The sequence below is a fragment of the Theropithecus gelada genome, chromosome 5, assembly GCF_003255815.1.
Source record: "Theropithecus gelada isolate Dixy chromosome 5, Tgel_1.0, whole genome shotgun sequence".
NCBI classification, from domain to species: domain Eukaryota; kingdom Metazoa; phylum Chordata; class Mammalia; order Primates; family Cercopithecidae; genus Theropithecus; species Theropithecus gelada.
The window spans coordinates 12,994,648-13,011,337 of NC_037672.1; the positions used below are offsets into that span (position 1 = coordinate 12,994,648).

General features: G+C 39.9%; 1 long non-coding RNA gene across 1 annotated transcript in view; it reads left to right on the forward strand.

Moving 5' to 3' along the window:
* Positions 1–1,994: 1,994 nt before the first annotated feature.
* Positions 1,995–16,690, forward strand: part of LOC112625135 — a 28,984-nt gene continuing 14,288 nt past the window's right edge. Inside the window, exon 1 of the long non-coding RNA XR_003119533.1 lies at positions 1,995–2,178. This is a non-coding gene — a long non-coding RNA (uncharacterized LOC112625135). The remainder of the gene's footprint in view (positions 2,179–16,690) is intronic.

Consider the following 16,690-nt stretch of genomic DNA (forward strand, 5'->3'; position numbering starts at 1 on the left):
TGTGTTTGAAGCTTCTCCACTGTGCTAGCACTATAAAGTAATATGGACGAATGAGGCAGAGAAATAAAATACTGTCCTTTTCATGGAAGAACTTAACACTCTTAGGAGACAAGATGTCTTAGGGAACAATCCAAGAAGAAACTGAGAGACAATAACATCCTATGTTCTTGTGTCCCTCCATCGCCCATTGAGTCACCTGCCTCTGTGCCCTCAGAAGTTTCTGCTCTCATCTCTGCTTTAGCCTTTATCTCACAGAATTGCAGTTGTTCACTTAACTTTTCTGGTTTTCATTTTTGTTTTTATTTCTTTGCCACTTGGCAAGTCAGTGCCTCACAATTTTCTACTCACAAACTTCAGGATTTGAAGCTACTAAAAATATCAAAATGTCAGAAATTCAGAACACTTTAGCGTAAAGAAGTAAAGAAACAGCTTACACAACTCAATACATTCTAAAACACTTCTCCCATCCTGGCCTCTCTCCTACCCTTTCCTTCTGTCTTAAATTTGTAATGACATTTTAATTTAAAAGTTGATAAAAATTATCCAGGAACATTTAACATTTGTAGATGGGGGCTGCATTTTTACTCAGATGGAACCTCCCAGCTTGAATGATTCATTTGTGGGAGTTGTACACAAGAGTTGCTTGCACAGAAAATCTTATGAGTAAATGATAAGTGAAGTCATCCTTTTCAGAAAATAAGAAGAGTTATAACTGGGGTGGAGAAGCACCTGCCCTCATCTCAAGAAGGGACCTTATGCATGGCCACAGAAGAGTGAGGCCATAGCCCATGATTTTGGCAGTGATCATGCCCTCCCTGGGCATAGCAGGAGCCATTAGGTCAATCCCAGCATTAACTTGACTGTATTTGGATAAAACATGAGAATCGATCTTAAGTACTATTAGCGAGACCTGCCTATATTACCAGTAGCCAATGCAGCAGAAGCAGAAACAGCTGGAAAAAGCTACAAATCGGCGCCATGAGGGGCAGATGTAACTTGGCACTCAGGACTACAGAACATGTGGGGAGGGGCAGCAACAGCACCTCCTGTGATTTTTCTGCAAAGATTGAGGACAGACTCTGAGCTAGTATGTAAGTTTGTTACCCTTGTGATTTTCATCCAGGCTCTTGATTATTTTTTTTTTGAGGTTATATGTCCAGGACACTCTTTTCTTCCATAAAAGAATGGAGCAAGAAAAGATGGGGCAGAAAGAAGGGAGAATGACCTGTTATTGGGAACATTCTGTCTATAGAAAGAACACTGTGATTGGTTAAAACAAAAGCAGCAACAATAAAATTACCAAACACCTCTGTGTTCTGGATAGTGTGCTGGACAGAAGGGACATAGAGACAGTGGGATGAAGTCATATAACTCTATTAGTATATTTATCTTAGCTCTTATATTATAATCATCTACTTGCCTGTCTTTCTAAAAAGACTGATCTCCTCTAAGGCAAGGATACTGTCTTTTCTATCTTTGTGTCTCCGATGTATACTGTATCCTTGCTGGCTATGGAACTTGTGCAAACTGAGACACTTGTGAGAATGAAATGGGTGCTATAAATGATTACTCCCGGGCGATAGACACAAGCCAGGACTTTCCCAGGCGAAAGGAAGAAGCACTGAACAGAACATGTATTTTCAAAGATAAATGCACCTTGGGCCAATTCTTTGAACTCAAGGCAAATCTTGAAACAGCTTCTGAGCTAGGCAGAGATTGACAACAGAGGGTATTTTGACTCTTTAGTTTTGTGTCAGTTGGGACATCTTACCATTGTGCATTATTGGGTTGTGACTGTGCAGAAACCCAATAAAAAAAAATAGGCATGTATGAGACTAGATGTTCCACAGTCATCCAAAGAATGACAAAACCATTTCAAGAGGAACATGATAAGATCTGTTGGCAAGGATCTTTCTTGGCATCCTGGGAACTTCTGGGGTGAATGTATGCACTGAGCTCAAATCAGAATATCTGCAGGAAAAAAAAAGGAAGCCAGACCAGGAAAGTAACAGGAAATGGATATCGCTGCTGGAGACAATGACTAATTTAAGCAGAGTAGGAGAAAAAAATTTCTTTTCCTTTGTGCCAGTTCCTTTTACACAACTTCAGAACATTCTATGACAACCCAGTGTGCAACTTGGCACTGTCAGAAGAGACCTGGGAAAGAAAGAAAATGCGGTAAGAAATGAAAACAGAATATTGTTGTTGAGAGCCTGGAGACCATTTCCAGAGTTTTTTACTCAGTGGGGAATAAGAAAATAGGAAAAACCTTTTAAAAAAAAAAAAAAAGAGTAAACGGTAAATTTCTCCCTCATCCCCATCTCTTTTCACTGGAGGCAACAAGGAAAAGAATGAATTTTCACGTTTGTCTGGGATTCTTCCTATGTAGGAAACAAAAAAGAACTCAGTCAGATAAAACAAAACACTTTCCAAGACTCATCATGGAGGGGTGGCCTTAGTATGAAATGATGATACCCATCAATGGCAGAAAACATCTTTTCTTTCTACCTCAGGTTTGGCCCAGTGCCCTTTGTTTGAGTCTCTTTTTTCTATCAACAGAAATTGAGTCTGTAGAGACTATATGTAATGGTCTCCCCATGACTTCAGCATTTCTTTTTTCTTTTTTTTTTTTTTTAACTTGAAGTTCCAAGTTACACGTGCAGAACGTGGAGCTTTGTTATATACATGTGCCATGGTGGTTTGCTGCACCTATTAATCCACCCTCTAGGTTCCCTCCCCTCACCCCCACCCCCAATGGGCCCCAGTGTGTGGTGTTCCCCTCCCTGTGTCCACGTATTTTCATTGTTCAGCTCCCATTTAAGAGTGAGAACATGTGGTGTTTGGTTTTCTGTTCCTGTGTTAGTTTGCTGAGGCTGATGGCTTCCGGCTTCATCCATGTCCCCACAAAGGACATGATCTCATTCCTTTTTATGGCTGCATAGTATTCTATGGTGTATAGGTACCACAGTTTCCTTATTCAGTCTATTGTTAATGGGCATTTGCGTTGGTTCCCTGTCTTTGCTATTGTAAATAGTGCTGCAATAAACATATGTGTGTATGTGTCTTTATAGTACAATGATTTATATTCAGCATTTCAAACAGCACATTTGAAGTAGACATGTGAGAGTTTCCAAGAGACCACTCATTTACTGCAAATAAAAAAGGGGGGGGGACAGTTTGAGTGTCTTTTCTTTTTTGTAAAGGAATAGTAGTTCACTCCAGTTCAGTGCTGGACACCCAAGGGTATGCTCAGAGGGTTACAGTTTCTGCTCCCACAATGGTACTGTGGCTTGCACTGGCAAAGATTGAAGGTGAGCACATATTGTTCTCATGCTTTTTTTCTTGGTTGCCTTCTCTTCTCTCTGCTTGATTAAACACGTGAGCTTGTAGCCTTTCCAAGACTAGTACACATCAGTCTCTTCCCTTCCTCCCATGCTTCTTGCTGGGACTATGGTATGTACATCCTTGGCTTGCTAGGCAATTCTACTCTGTGTGTGTGTGTGTGTACGTGTGTGTGTGTGTTACGTGGATGTTTTGTGCATACAAGTATGTGGTGCATATATGCACATGTGTGTCCCATATATGCTATGTGTGTTGTCTAGTGGGTGGATGTATATTGTATGTGTGTTTTACCTGTACTGGATGTGCTGTGTATGTAATGTGTGTCTGATGTGCATATGATGCATTGTATACATGGTTTATGCATGTTGTATGTGTGTAATATGCATGTGTTGTATATGTGTTTGCGTGTTGTGTTGTGTGTGCTGTGTGCTCAATGTGTGTGTGAAGCATATGTTGTATATGTGTTTTGTGTGTATTGTGTGTATGTGCATCATCGGAAATGTCGAACTACTTTCTTATGTTCATCACTTTTGTTGGATGTGCTGTGGCTCACCAATGTCTCTTTTCAGCTTTGGGCTGCCGGAACCACATTTCTTCAGCTATCTCTGAGTAGTGCACAAGATGTCAAGACTCCAGATTCACCATTCCTCTGCAAACAACTGCTGACTTTCTGTAAGTTTATCAGCCATTTTGCATGCACAACCCTCTCCCTGGAGGCTTCATCCTTTCCTGGTTATCACTCACCAGTCTGTGCTTTCTCATGGAGTTGTCAACTAATTCTCTCTGCATGCTCCTCCCTTCCCACTCATTCCTTAAACCGCAGTGATGCAGCCTTCCTCTGCCACGACTCCACTGAAGATGGCCTCCCTGTGGTTAATGAAGTTACTGCCAAATTCACTGGACATTTTTTAATCCTTATATTATAAAAATCAAACAATTGTAAGCATCGTCAAACTCTTCCTCCTATTTGAAATTCCTCTTGCTGAATTCGGCAGCGGCATGTAGCAATTTCTCAAATAATGCTGTTTAATTCAACAATGTTTCATTATAACGTTTATGAAAAAAATTTGATGCCCAGCTGGGGCCACTGTCTGTATGGAGTTTGCAAGTCCTCCCCAGGTCTGTGTCTGCATGTGTTTTCTCTGAGTACTCCAGTTTCTTCCACACGTCAAAACTGTGCACATTAGGTTTGTTGGTGTGTCTCAGTGGTCCCAGTCGGAAGGAGTGTGGATGTGGGCATGAATGTGCGCTGTGATGGGATGGCATCCTGGCCAGGATTGGGTCCCACTTGGCTCCTGAGCTGCTGGGACAGGCTGCAGCCACCCAAGACCCTGTACTAGAATAAATGAGTAAATGATTATCTAACTTGTTTTTATTCACCTTTCTTCAACACATGCATATCTCATGTTTATGTCAACGTTTAATATTAGAAGTGTTTGGAGTTTCCATTTAGAAGCATAATGATGTTTTTCTGACCAGAATATGGAGTACAAACTTAAGTCTTGTTAATATCAATTAGCCTGTGGTAAAATTGGTTTTGTCACACATCGTTTTGTTTGGAGTTGCCATTTCCAAAAGCCTAATGTTAAGTGAGATCTTTCTTCACTGTCACACTCCCCTTGCTTCTCTAGCAGTTCCTGAATCTTCTCCATCTCATTTTCTTCTTCAGTCCATTTTTAAAATATTAGTCCCAAGTATTCCATTGTAGTCTCCATATTTCAGTCTATACGTTTTCCCTGATTGACCACATTCACACACTCAGTCTCATTTTCCTCCTCATGAATGACCCACAAGTGTCCAGGCTCAGCCAAGACCCCTTCCAGGTGCAGACCTGAGTTCTGCCTGCCTGCAGGACAGCTCCCTCTGGGTATATCAGCAAGTAACCCCCAGGATCTGCTCAGAGCCCATGAGTCCTCCTTTGTCTGTCATTGGCATCACTAAGCCTGTGGTCACTCAGACCAGAAACCCAAGAGAGTCACTTACCTTCTGGGAAGAGAGAATCCTATTTTCCTCAGAGGGTTGTTGTGGGACTAAAATGAGATAAGCAATACAAGTAAATTTAATATATTACCTAGCTTTTAGTAGGTATCCAGAATATGATTTTTCTTTCTTTTTCTCTCTTAAAACATTACCATGGAAGTTCATTGAGTCAGAGATTAGTTACAGATGGGAGTTTTCAGACATGACTTCAGTAAACAATCAAACAAAATTACAATATTTAAACAACAAATCATGGACAAGGACTGTCTCTGCAGCACATGAATTCACAAAGCGATTCTACAACACCTCCATTATTGATGCCTAGAAATCTGTTGGACTGGAGGACAGGAATTGTATTGTCTACTTTGTAGAAAAGGAAACTGTGCTTCTGATGGATTCAGTGACTTCACCAAAGTCACCCAGCAGGCCAGTGGCAGAGCTGGGAGAGAAATAATCAGAAAGATCAGAATCCAGTTTAAAGAGGGTATTCACATAAAAAGCTGGGAATGGCCACCTGGAAAACACAGACATCAGAGAAGTGAAGTCAGTTCTTTGAAGTTAAAAGTTAAGATTTTGCCCATGAAGGAAGAAAACAAACAAAAAAATTTAACAGGATTACAACATTTTCTATACAAGGCTGGTTTATGAGTTACAACAATTTAATTAGTTACAGTTTTTCTTTTCTGTACAACCAGTTTTCATTTCCTTTCCAATTTAAAAGAGTATGTTTAACCTTCCAGTAGACCAGAGGTCCCCAAGACCTGGGCTACAGACCAGTGATCCTGGACCACTCAGCAGAAGGTGAGAGTGGTTGGGCAAGCATTACCCCCTGAGCTCTGCCTCCTGTCAGATCAGCGGTGGCATTAGATTCTCATAGGAGTATGAGCCCTACTGTGAATTGTGCATGTGAGGGACCTATGTTGCATACTTCTTGTGGAACAGTTTCATCTCGAAACCATCCCTCCCACTCTACCCCTGCCCATGAAAAAATTATCTTTTGTGAAACTCGTCCCTAGTGTCAAAAAGGTTGGGACTGCTAGATTAGATAATTTGACAGCCGTGGTCTTCGTGTGAGAGAGGTAAGAGGGAAGTTACTGTATAACAAAAACCAACAATAAGAGGGTAGGGGGTCTTCCCTTCCTTGGTGCCCTTTAGTCATTTACATTTTACAAAACACTATAGGTGAGGGAGGAGGCTAATCCATAGTAAGAAAAACAAAGTTTACAGCTGCCTATGTTGCAGCTGCCTATCACCTGACTCAGGCCCTGTGATCTTATTCCTTTAAGGCTCAAAATAATTTAAAGTTCCAACAGCTTAGAGTTGGAATTACTTATTTTTACTCCTCCCAAGTGTGTGTTCCTTCTGTTTTTTGTGGCCTGCTAATAATCAGGTAGGTAGTGTCTCTCTACCAAGGTAGATATTACCCAATTGGACAGATTGACAGGCCACCATCCATCTCTGAGTTCAGTGGAGGGGGCAGTGGCTGAATTAGGAGGGTCTAATCACCATAAAAGTCATTGGTGAGGTTGAAGCTTATGATAGTTTTTAAGATAGGGATATAGATTTGGGGAGAGAAGGGTAAGGGGTTTGCTAAGCCTGTGACGTGACACATAGAATGAGATAGATGAAGGAGTAGCTTCAGGAATATAAATCTGCCAGACACATGATGTAGATTATTTTGCCTGTCTATGGGTGATCATTTCTGGAAGAGTGAGTACAATGCAGTGCCAGGTGCCACGGCAATTCAAAAAAACTAACTAAGCTCACCATTTTATAGTCAGTGTAGTGGAATCATATATACGATCTGATGTGGACCTTGCAATCTACCCTTTGATGTTTTAGTTATTATTATTATTATTGCTCCTCTATAGGCCAGGAAAGTGCAAATCTCAGAGTAGAGAATTTGTAAAAGGTCTTGTTCCAAGGTCAACTAGCAGAGAGACAATAGACAAAAATCTAAGGCTATAGACCTAAAATCTCTTTAACTTGTTTACCATGCTACATCTGGGTCTTAACCTTTGCTCTCATCTTGGGCAGAGGCCTGAACGTAGGCCTCTCACAAATGTAGATACTAATAACCACTCTACCTACTCCATGCCATTGTTTGTGAAATCCAGATTGATGATGTACATGGAAGGGCTCTGTAGAATCCAATGTAGTATTATAGACCTGGAGAGTATTTGTATCAATGAGTTTCCATTTCTGCTGCCTTTCTGCTCCATGACTTTCAGCTTTATCTCACGGAGGGAGGTACCATTTTCTTTGCTGGCAATACAAGGCTGGTCAAATCAATGAGCCGAGCCTTCCTCAGCCATCAGGACAATGTGTGTTCCATTCCTGCACAGGAGGCTCTGGGCTGTTTGCAGTGCTGCCCTCGTATCACGGATGTCAGAATGTCAGTATGAGATGCCAGATCTCACAGGGTAAGCTCCTCTTTCTGCAAAGGAGTGGACACAGGACTGCAGTGGTGAAGTACAACATGCCCAAGGTCACACAGATGGTTAATGGAAAAGCCATTTCTAATAAACCATCTGTGATTTTCTTTTTGAGACCTTTAGCCCCTCTTTAGGCCCTTTCTATCCACATCACTGTATTCAAACAAAGAAAATAAAAGGCCTTCTCAGTCCCCGTGTTCTACTTTCTGCTTTGTGGTCTAGTTCCAGGAAGTGGGTGGTGGGGAGGGAACACAAATTCATCCTACTACTTTTTGGAAGAGTGAGCTGGCTAAGAGGTGATTTTGTTTTGTTGGTATCAGCACTTTAGCAAATGTAATAGGCTTCTGATTATTTCTGTGAAAGAAGAAGACTAATTGGAGGAAAAAGAAAAGAGGTGAGCAACAAGGTGCTGATGCTTTAAAGGAATAGGTGAAAGTGACAACAGCAATAATAACAATGGTAACTAACATTTGTTGAGCACTCAGTGTGTGCCTAGATGTGTGCTTACAACATTTTAATTAATCTTTGTGAAAACACTATGAGGCAGTTATTATTGTTATATTTACAAAAAAAAAAAAAAAGGCTAAGTCTACGTGAGGTTCAGTGACTTTGGATAGCATGACAAAATAGTAAAAGGATAGGTGGAACGTGAACTCTGACCATCCAGTGGCAGAGGTTTTATGCCAGGGCATTATGCCACATTGAGGGTAAGACAGTGAGAAGCATTCCTGTTGGGGTGCCAGGATTTTCAGATGACCAAGATATCCATGCTGTCTGGGTAGTCTACTCCTAACAGGTAGTACATTCCCCCAGGGTACTACTAACAAGTACTACAGGTACTACCTGTTAGGGATAAAGGTAGCCTTATAGAGAATGATTCAGAGGCCTCAGTCATGGGCTCATTCATTCACTTTTTTTTTTTTTTCTGTTCAACAGGTGTTATCCTATTGGATTAGAGATTTTAAGCAAGTGAAATAGTGCTTCCACCTATACTTGACATTTCTTGTTCTTTGGCCTTTGGTGTGGCAGGCAGAATTCTAAGATGACCTCATTGACTCTCACCCTTTTCTTATTCTCTCCCCTTAGAGTATGAGTAGAACCTGAAAATGTGATGAATGTGAGACTAGAGAGTGAACAGAGTTGCTTCAGAGTATGCTTAAGATTCTTGATTGTGAAAAGATGGGTAGAGAAAGGGTGATCGCTGGGAGTGGGGACACCAGATACATGATATGTCTAGAGATACAGAAGAGAGAAGGAATTTCGTGAAACAAAATCCCATAAAAATAGCAGATGAGGTGGTTATCATGGGATGGGAGTAAAGAAGAGATTACCCATGAACAGAAGTCTTACTGCCTTGTCTGTATCTTTCTAATAAGTAGGAGTGAAACGAGGGAGAATCTCATCTGCCTAAAGAGAATGGGACATTGTAAGCTTTGTAATAAAATCTGAGGGTTTAATGTTGATGCACATATTCATATACCTGCCACTCATTAGCCTCTAATGTAACCTTAGCTTGATGGTATGTGCCTAGTAGATATTCAAATTCCTCAAAGTATTACAGTTTCTGGGTTTTTTTTCTAGGCATCTTGTAAAATTGTACTTCTCTCTTCCCTTGCAGTTAGGCATGGCTGTAGGAGCTGCTTTACCAACCACTTTCGGGAAAACACCTTAGAACCAGTTCTCAATCGCTATCTTGTCTTCTCTGCCACAACAATCTGCAGTTATTCTGAGTGGGCTGTTCTGCCAACCTGAGCACTGAAGAGAGAAACAGTACAGCTTCTAGTTTATCCATAATGAGTATTTCACGACAGTAAGAAACACACATTTCTTGTTTTAATGTATTGGGGTTTGGGAATTGATTGTTACTGTAGCATGATCTAGATCATCCTGACAAAAGCAACACACAAGGAAAAAACACTTGGCTCCCCATTATTGAGATATTCCCCAAATGTATGAATGACACCATGCCATGTGCCGAGGACCATTACAGCAACAACCAAAAATGGCAACACAACAACAACAGCAGCAGCAAACACAATTGTGTCTCCATGCGTAGCCCTCTGGGCTTCCATGGCAATTATAGTCACTGGGAGGATTGCACTGACTCTTCTAAGAATTCACTGCTCTCTCAAAGCAGGGACTCTATATCCACATTTCCCATATCATTTCTCCACAGCTTGTCCTTAGGGTGAAAGAACAAGGGCTTTTATAACACATTCCATTGGCTGGGTTTATGATGTTCTGCCTCACTCTCTCTGCCCCGAAGTAAAGCTGAATTATAAAATAGGGCCAGTCTTATCTTGGGCAGCCATGCAACAATGGTTTCTGGAGGTGAGTGTTGAAATATGTCTTGGGGCTTTGGGTAATGTTTTCAATTCAACATTCTGTGATCCTTGTCCAAAGATCCTTGATAGCATCCTTTAAGCGTCACTGAATACAATCAGCACACACACAAAAAAAAACAAAACAAAATTTTTGCATTCAGATGCCTTAAACTAACAAGTAAAGAAGCAAATATCTAGAAAATATTTTGTAGACTAAGTAAAAATATTACTATAATTGCATGTATATATATAAATAATAATAATGTAGTCATGTACATTCATAGATAGTCATATATATTAGGGTTCAGAGTCTTTGAGAAGAATATTGCCCAGGTGTCAGAAGATTTGGGTTTTAGTCCAAGCTTATCATTAAACAAGAAACCTAAAACAAATGGCTTTCCTTACATTTCCTATTTATACAATAAAAACATTGAATATATAAACTAATTGTTCTCTGAAGGCTCTTAAAACTCTGATATTCTAGGATTTTATTTACTATTATGCCACAGCCTCATCTAATCATAGTAACAATAGCTAACATTTCAGTTCCAACAACTATGGAGGATTGTTGGCAAAGATAGTGACAATTATTCCCTTCCCTTTGTCGTATGAACTTATAGTTCTATCAAGTGGTAGAGTCTAGGCTGGCCTTGTGGTTTTCTTTGACCAATAAAACAAGGCAGAAGTGGTGTTGTGCCAGTTAGAAGCCTAGGTGTCAAGAGTCTTGCATGCTTCCTCTTTTTCTTTTGGAATACTGCTGCTACCTTATGGACAAGTTCAAGGTAGGCTACTGAAAGATCTGAGACATGTGGCCCATGCAAATTCTATCACCCCAACCAACAGTTACCCAACTGCCAGAAAACGTAAATGAGACCACCTAGAGAAACCAACCCCAGCCAATCCACCAGCTGACCTCAGACTCCTAAGCCAATCCTGCTGAGATCTACCAATACTAGTTCAGATCAGCAGAGCCATCCAGATTACCTGTAGACTCATAAGCAAAAAGACATTGTTGTTTTAAGCCACTAAGTTTGAGGGTTGTTTGTTACATAGATGTAGTAATAGATAATTTATGCAACATGTCAAAAATTAACTCATTTGATCCTTACAATAAACCAATAAAGAGGTATTATTATTATTATTATTATTATTATTATTCTACTCGTTCTACAGAGGAAGAAACAGAAACAATTTACTTGCCCTACTAGTGAGCAGATGAGCTGGAATTTTAACTCAGGTTGTCCTGCTCTAGAACCTCCATTTTTCCTATGATAAACACAAACTAGTAAATAATTTCTGCTAATTGTAAGAAATATCTGCCACCCATATACGTCTGTCTGCCAACCCACACTTCCACGTTAAAGTGAAATAAAACACATATAAAAATTTCACAGTTATAACTCCCAATGCAATCCCTCCCCCTTGCCCCCTCCCCATGATAGGCCCCGGTGTGTGATGTTCCCCTTCCCGAGTCCAAGTGATCTCATTGTTCAGTTCCCACCTATGAGTGAGAACATGCGGTGTTTGGTTTTCTGTTCTTGTGATAGTTTGCTAAGAATGATGGTTTCCAGCTGCATCCATGTCCCTACAGAGGACACAAACTCATCCTTTTTTATGGCTGCATAGTATTCCATGGTGTATATGTGCCACATTTTCTTAATCCAGTCTGTCACTGATGTGATGGACATTTGGGTTGATTCCAAGTCTTTGCTATTGTGAATAGTGCCGCAATAAACATACGTAATGACGAGTTGATGGGTGCTGACGAGTTGATGGGTGCAGCACAGCAACATGGCACAAGTATACATATGTAACAAACCTGCACGTTATGCACATGTACCCTAGAACTTAAAGTATAATAATAATAAAAAATATATTTAAAAAAATTTCACAGTTTACATTCACATTACACATCTTCATCCACTTTGTCTTTGAGTTATGGATGCCAATAATAATTTCACTTATTATCTCCAAAGACAGTCTTTACAAATCTCCCTTACTTTCATTTATTTCAAAAAAATTATTGAGAAAGAGCAGCAGAAATAAACTCCTTCCCACCCAGAGAAGTTTTTTTTCTACAGATCTGGAATCTGAGGAGTCACACTTTCAATGGAACACCCGTTCACTTACCCTCACCTAATTAAATGTTGCTCTTCTTAAGGATGTTTCATAGACATTTCCACCAACTGCTGCTAATGGCAGAGACAAGGGAGAGACTATTTTCGTGGGTGTTTCTGACCACAGCCCAAAGTGATCCCTTGGGTATGTTGCATTGCATAACAGATTACCACAATAACAAACCTATATTATCTCATCGTTTCCATGGGGCTGAAATCCAGGTACACCTTATCTGGGGTCACTGGATCTCTTACAATCAAAGGGTCAGCCAGGGTTGCAATCATTTCAAGACTCAAATACAGAAGAATATGCTTGCAAGTTCATGCATCTAGTCATTGGCAGGGTTCAGTCCTTGTGGGTGGTCTGACTGAGGGCTTTAGTTCTTTGCTGGCTGTTTCTGACCAGGGGGTCATCTCAGTAGGGCAGCTGACAACATGAAAACTGGCTTCATTGGTGGGATTAAATGAGAGGAAAGAGAGAGAGAGTGAGAGTTTCTAGTTTTTTTCTAACCCAAACTTGTAAATTTATTTCTATTAATTTTGCTGTATTCTATTATATTCCCTTTTTTAAAAAATATATACATTCATGGGGTGTAAGTGCAATTTGGTACATTGATATATTTCGTTGTGGTGAAGTCAAGGCTTGCACTGGAGCAATGCACATTGAACTCACCAAGTGACCTCCCATCATGACCCCCCTCCCACCCCAGCACCCCTCTAGGTTTTTATTGTCCATCATTTTACTCTTTGTTTCCATGTTTACACATTCTTTAGCTCCCACTTACAAGCAAGAATGTTTGGTATTTTTCTTTCTGTGTCAGAGCTGTTTCACTTAAGATAATGGCTTTCAGTTCCATGCATGTCGCTGTAAAAGACATTCTTTTTTATGAATGAATAGTATTTCACTGGGTATATATACCTCATTTAATCTAATTTTCCATTGTTGTATACTTAGGTTGATTCTGTATCTTTGTTATTGTGAATTGTGCTAAGAAAAATATACCAATGCAGGTATCTTTTTATGATTTTTTCCTGCCTTTGGATGGATATTCAGTAGTAGAATTGCTAGATTCTATGATAGTTCTATTTTTAGTTGTTTAAGAACTAGCCATGCTATTTTCCATAGAGATTGTACTAATTTACATTCCCACCAACAGTGTATAAGAGCTCCTTTTTCTCCAAAATTTTGACAAATCTGTTATTTTTTGTCTTTTTAGTAATAGCCATTCTGATTTGTGTAAAATGGTATCTCATTGTGATTTTAATTTGCATTTCTCAGATAATTAGTGATGTTAAACATCTTTTCGTATGCTCGTTGGCCATTTGTATCCTTTTAAAAAGTGTCTATTAATGTCTTTAGCCCACTTTTAATGAGATTACTTGGGGTTTTTTGTTGAGTTGTTTGAGTTTTTTGTAAATTCTGGATATAAGACCTATATTAGTCCATTCTCACATTTCTATAAAGAAATACCTGAGACTGGGTAATTTATAAAGCAAAGAGGTTTAATGAGCTCACAGTTTGGCGGCTGTAAAGGAAGCACTATGCTGGCATCTGCTTGGCTTCTGGGGTGACCTCAAGAAACTTTCAAACATGGCTGGATCAGAAGGAAGAGACAGAGGGGGGTGTTACACACTTTTAAAATGACAAGATCTCATGATAACTCACTCACTATCATGAGGACAGTACAAAGGGGATGGTATTAAACCATTCATGAGAAACCATGTCCATGAACAAATCACCTTCCATCAGGCCCCACCTCCAACTTTGGGGATTACACTGTGACATGAGATTTGGGCGAGACACAGGTCCAAACTATATCAAGACCCTCGTTGTATGTATAGATTGCAAATATTTTCTCCCATCCTGCAGGTTGTCTGTTCACTCTACTAATTATTTCTTTTTCTGTGACTAGGGTTAGCATATACTCAAGGGACAGGAAATGCAAAAGGATGTATATGCCAGGAGGTGTAAATCATTGAGGGCCCTCTTAGAAGTCTGTCTATTATACCTTGCAAGCTAGATACGTCTTTGAAGCTTTGTGTTTCATCTTTAAAATGTATGAATATTTCCATTATATGCAAAAGTCATTATGTCTACATTTATTTCAACAGAAGGATAGTATCTGAATTATTTATTATCAGGAGATGACACCTATTTTCTATTCTGTGACTTTCAGTATGACAGTTTGCAGGCATAAGCTCTGTTTGGAGAAGCATTGCCTGGGTCATTTTCTTATCTTTTCAATTCAAATCAATCTTGTCATTTGTATAAAGGAGAAAAATAAGACCCAAATGGGACAGTGAAGGTCACCACTCTCCAAGGCAATGACAAAGTTGAAACTATATCCTGGGACTCTGGGGTTGGGGCCAGAATAGTTCTTTCAAGACCTTGCTTTAGTTGTGTCTCAAGCACACCTACTAGCATTTAGCACATACTTAATTTGACTTTTCCTAACAGTGCATGGCACGTGTGCCTTGTTCTCCCTGTGATGCTGTAAGGTGTTAAACTCAAGAACCAAGTCACATTTGTTCCTGGCACATTGATAGTCACATAAGACATGTTCAGAGTCCATTCCATTTATTCTTTTTTTCTTAATGTGGGAAGTCTTGATAATCAGGATTCTGTTATCTGTCAGAAAACTTTTTTTTTAATTAAAATATCTTAGGGTAATCGCTCACTCTCCCCTCATGGCTTTTCTCAGGCCCTCATTTTGCTCTCCTGATTCATGATGACAAACTGCAAACAAGTCCTCTGACACCAAGTTCTTCTTTATTTCTATACATTCTCCTCCCTTTAGCTTCTATAGGGTTTTGAAAGCAGATCTCTTTTTCCTGCTAAAAACCCACCAGTCCTCACATTTTCTTCAAATATATATCCAATTCCTTAGGTAGACCAAGTAGGGTCTTCATGTCAGGACCCTGGCTTAGCCTACAATTTCATCTCATCCCTCTCTTTGTCATCGGTCCTACTCTTCATCCAAACCATACTCCTTAGATATTCCCTAAAAGGCAGAGTTGTTTGTGCCTCCATGCCAATATCCACGTTGTGTCCTCAACTTTGAATCACCTTTCCTCAAGCCTCTTCTCTCTCTTACTCATTCTTCAAGATTTATTTTAAGCATCTCCAGCATTGGAAGCTTTTTATGTGTCCTCCTCTCCCAGTCTGTACTTCTTACGAAAGCTCTAAGACATTCACTTCAGCTATTATCATTCCTCCTCTTTACATCTTCAATATCACACCCAGGCACCAATAACTACAAGATTCACAACAAAAACCACACAGCAATGAGCTATTTTCACATCATTTACTAAGCTCTTCTGACACATCAAACACTGTACTATGTATAGTGTATGTTATCCTCTTTCTCTTATAGTAACTTTAAGAGATCAGTGTGTATGAGCTTTATGAGTAAAGTTATCTCAGAGAAGTTAAGATACACATGGTCAAAAATAGATCTCGGATGCCAGTCTAGGTCTGTCTTGTGTTCTGTTACTATACTTCTCAGATTTATATTATTGAGGCGAATTATCAGGTAAAACTGAATCAGCATGACCTTTAGGGCATTGTCTCTGCAATACTCTTGTGAATATCCTTGTGATTGATCAAATTTGTGCAACATTTGCTAAAAATCAGCAACCTTTGCTTTTCCTAATTGAATTTGAGAATTAACTTGAAATGGGTCCAGGGGTGTGGCTACTGGCAGCATGGTATTGGTATCACACAGAACTGTTCTCCTGCTTGACTCCGTAAAGTGCTTTTCATTGCTTTTGAAGCCCTCAATGATCTAGTCCCTGCATCTGGATTTTGGGTATCAGATGTTCACAGCAGTGGCTTTTAACCATTAGCATGAACTTGTAGTGCTTGATAAAATACAGATTACTGAACCCCACCCCCAGGGCTTCTAATTCAGCGTTCCGAGGTGGCCCTGAGAATTTGCATGTCTAACGTGTTCCCAGGTGACATGGGTGCTGCTGGTTTAGGGACCATGGATCATCTATTGAAAATGACGAGTTTACAAAAATTGTCTGGGAATGCTAGGGGAAGGGAGGCTATGGTCACACTCCACAGAATGCTTAGGCTGGTTACTGTTCCACCCACTTAGAGAAGGTAGCAACCACTCTGCATTCCCTCATGACAGCTGGCCTGCTTTCCTAGCAACTGAGAGTGAGTTTTTATGGTCATTTTCAGATAATTCGATTCACTGTTTCACATTATTATTAAACAAATCTGGATACATTTCTTCTTAAATGAGATAATAATATCTTTATTGTTTAATCTTTATTGTTTACTTAGGACATCTATTATTTGCAGTCTAATGCATCCCAAGTGACATGGCCCTTTTATATGAGCTTCTAAAAAGCACCATCTCACCCTCCAAGCCCCACTCCCTGGAGGTGTGATTATATCTTTCTTTTTTCCTTCTTTTTTTTTTTATGAGACAGAGTCTCGGTCTGTCGCCCAGGCTGGAGTGCCGTGGCGCGATCTCGCTCA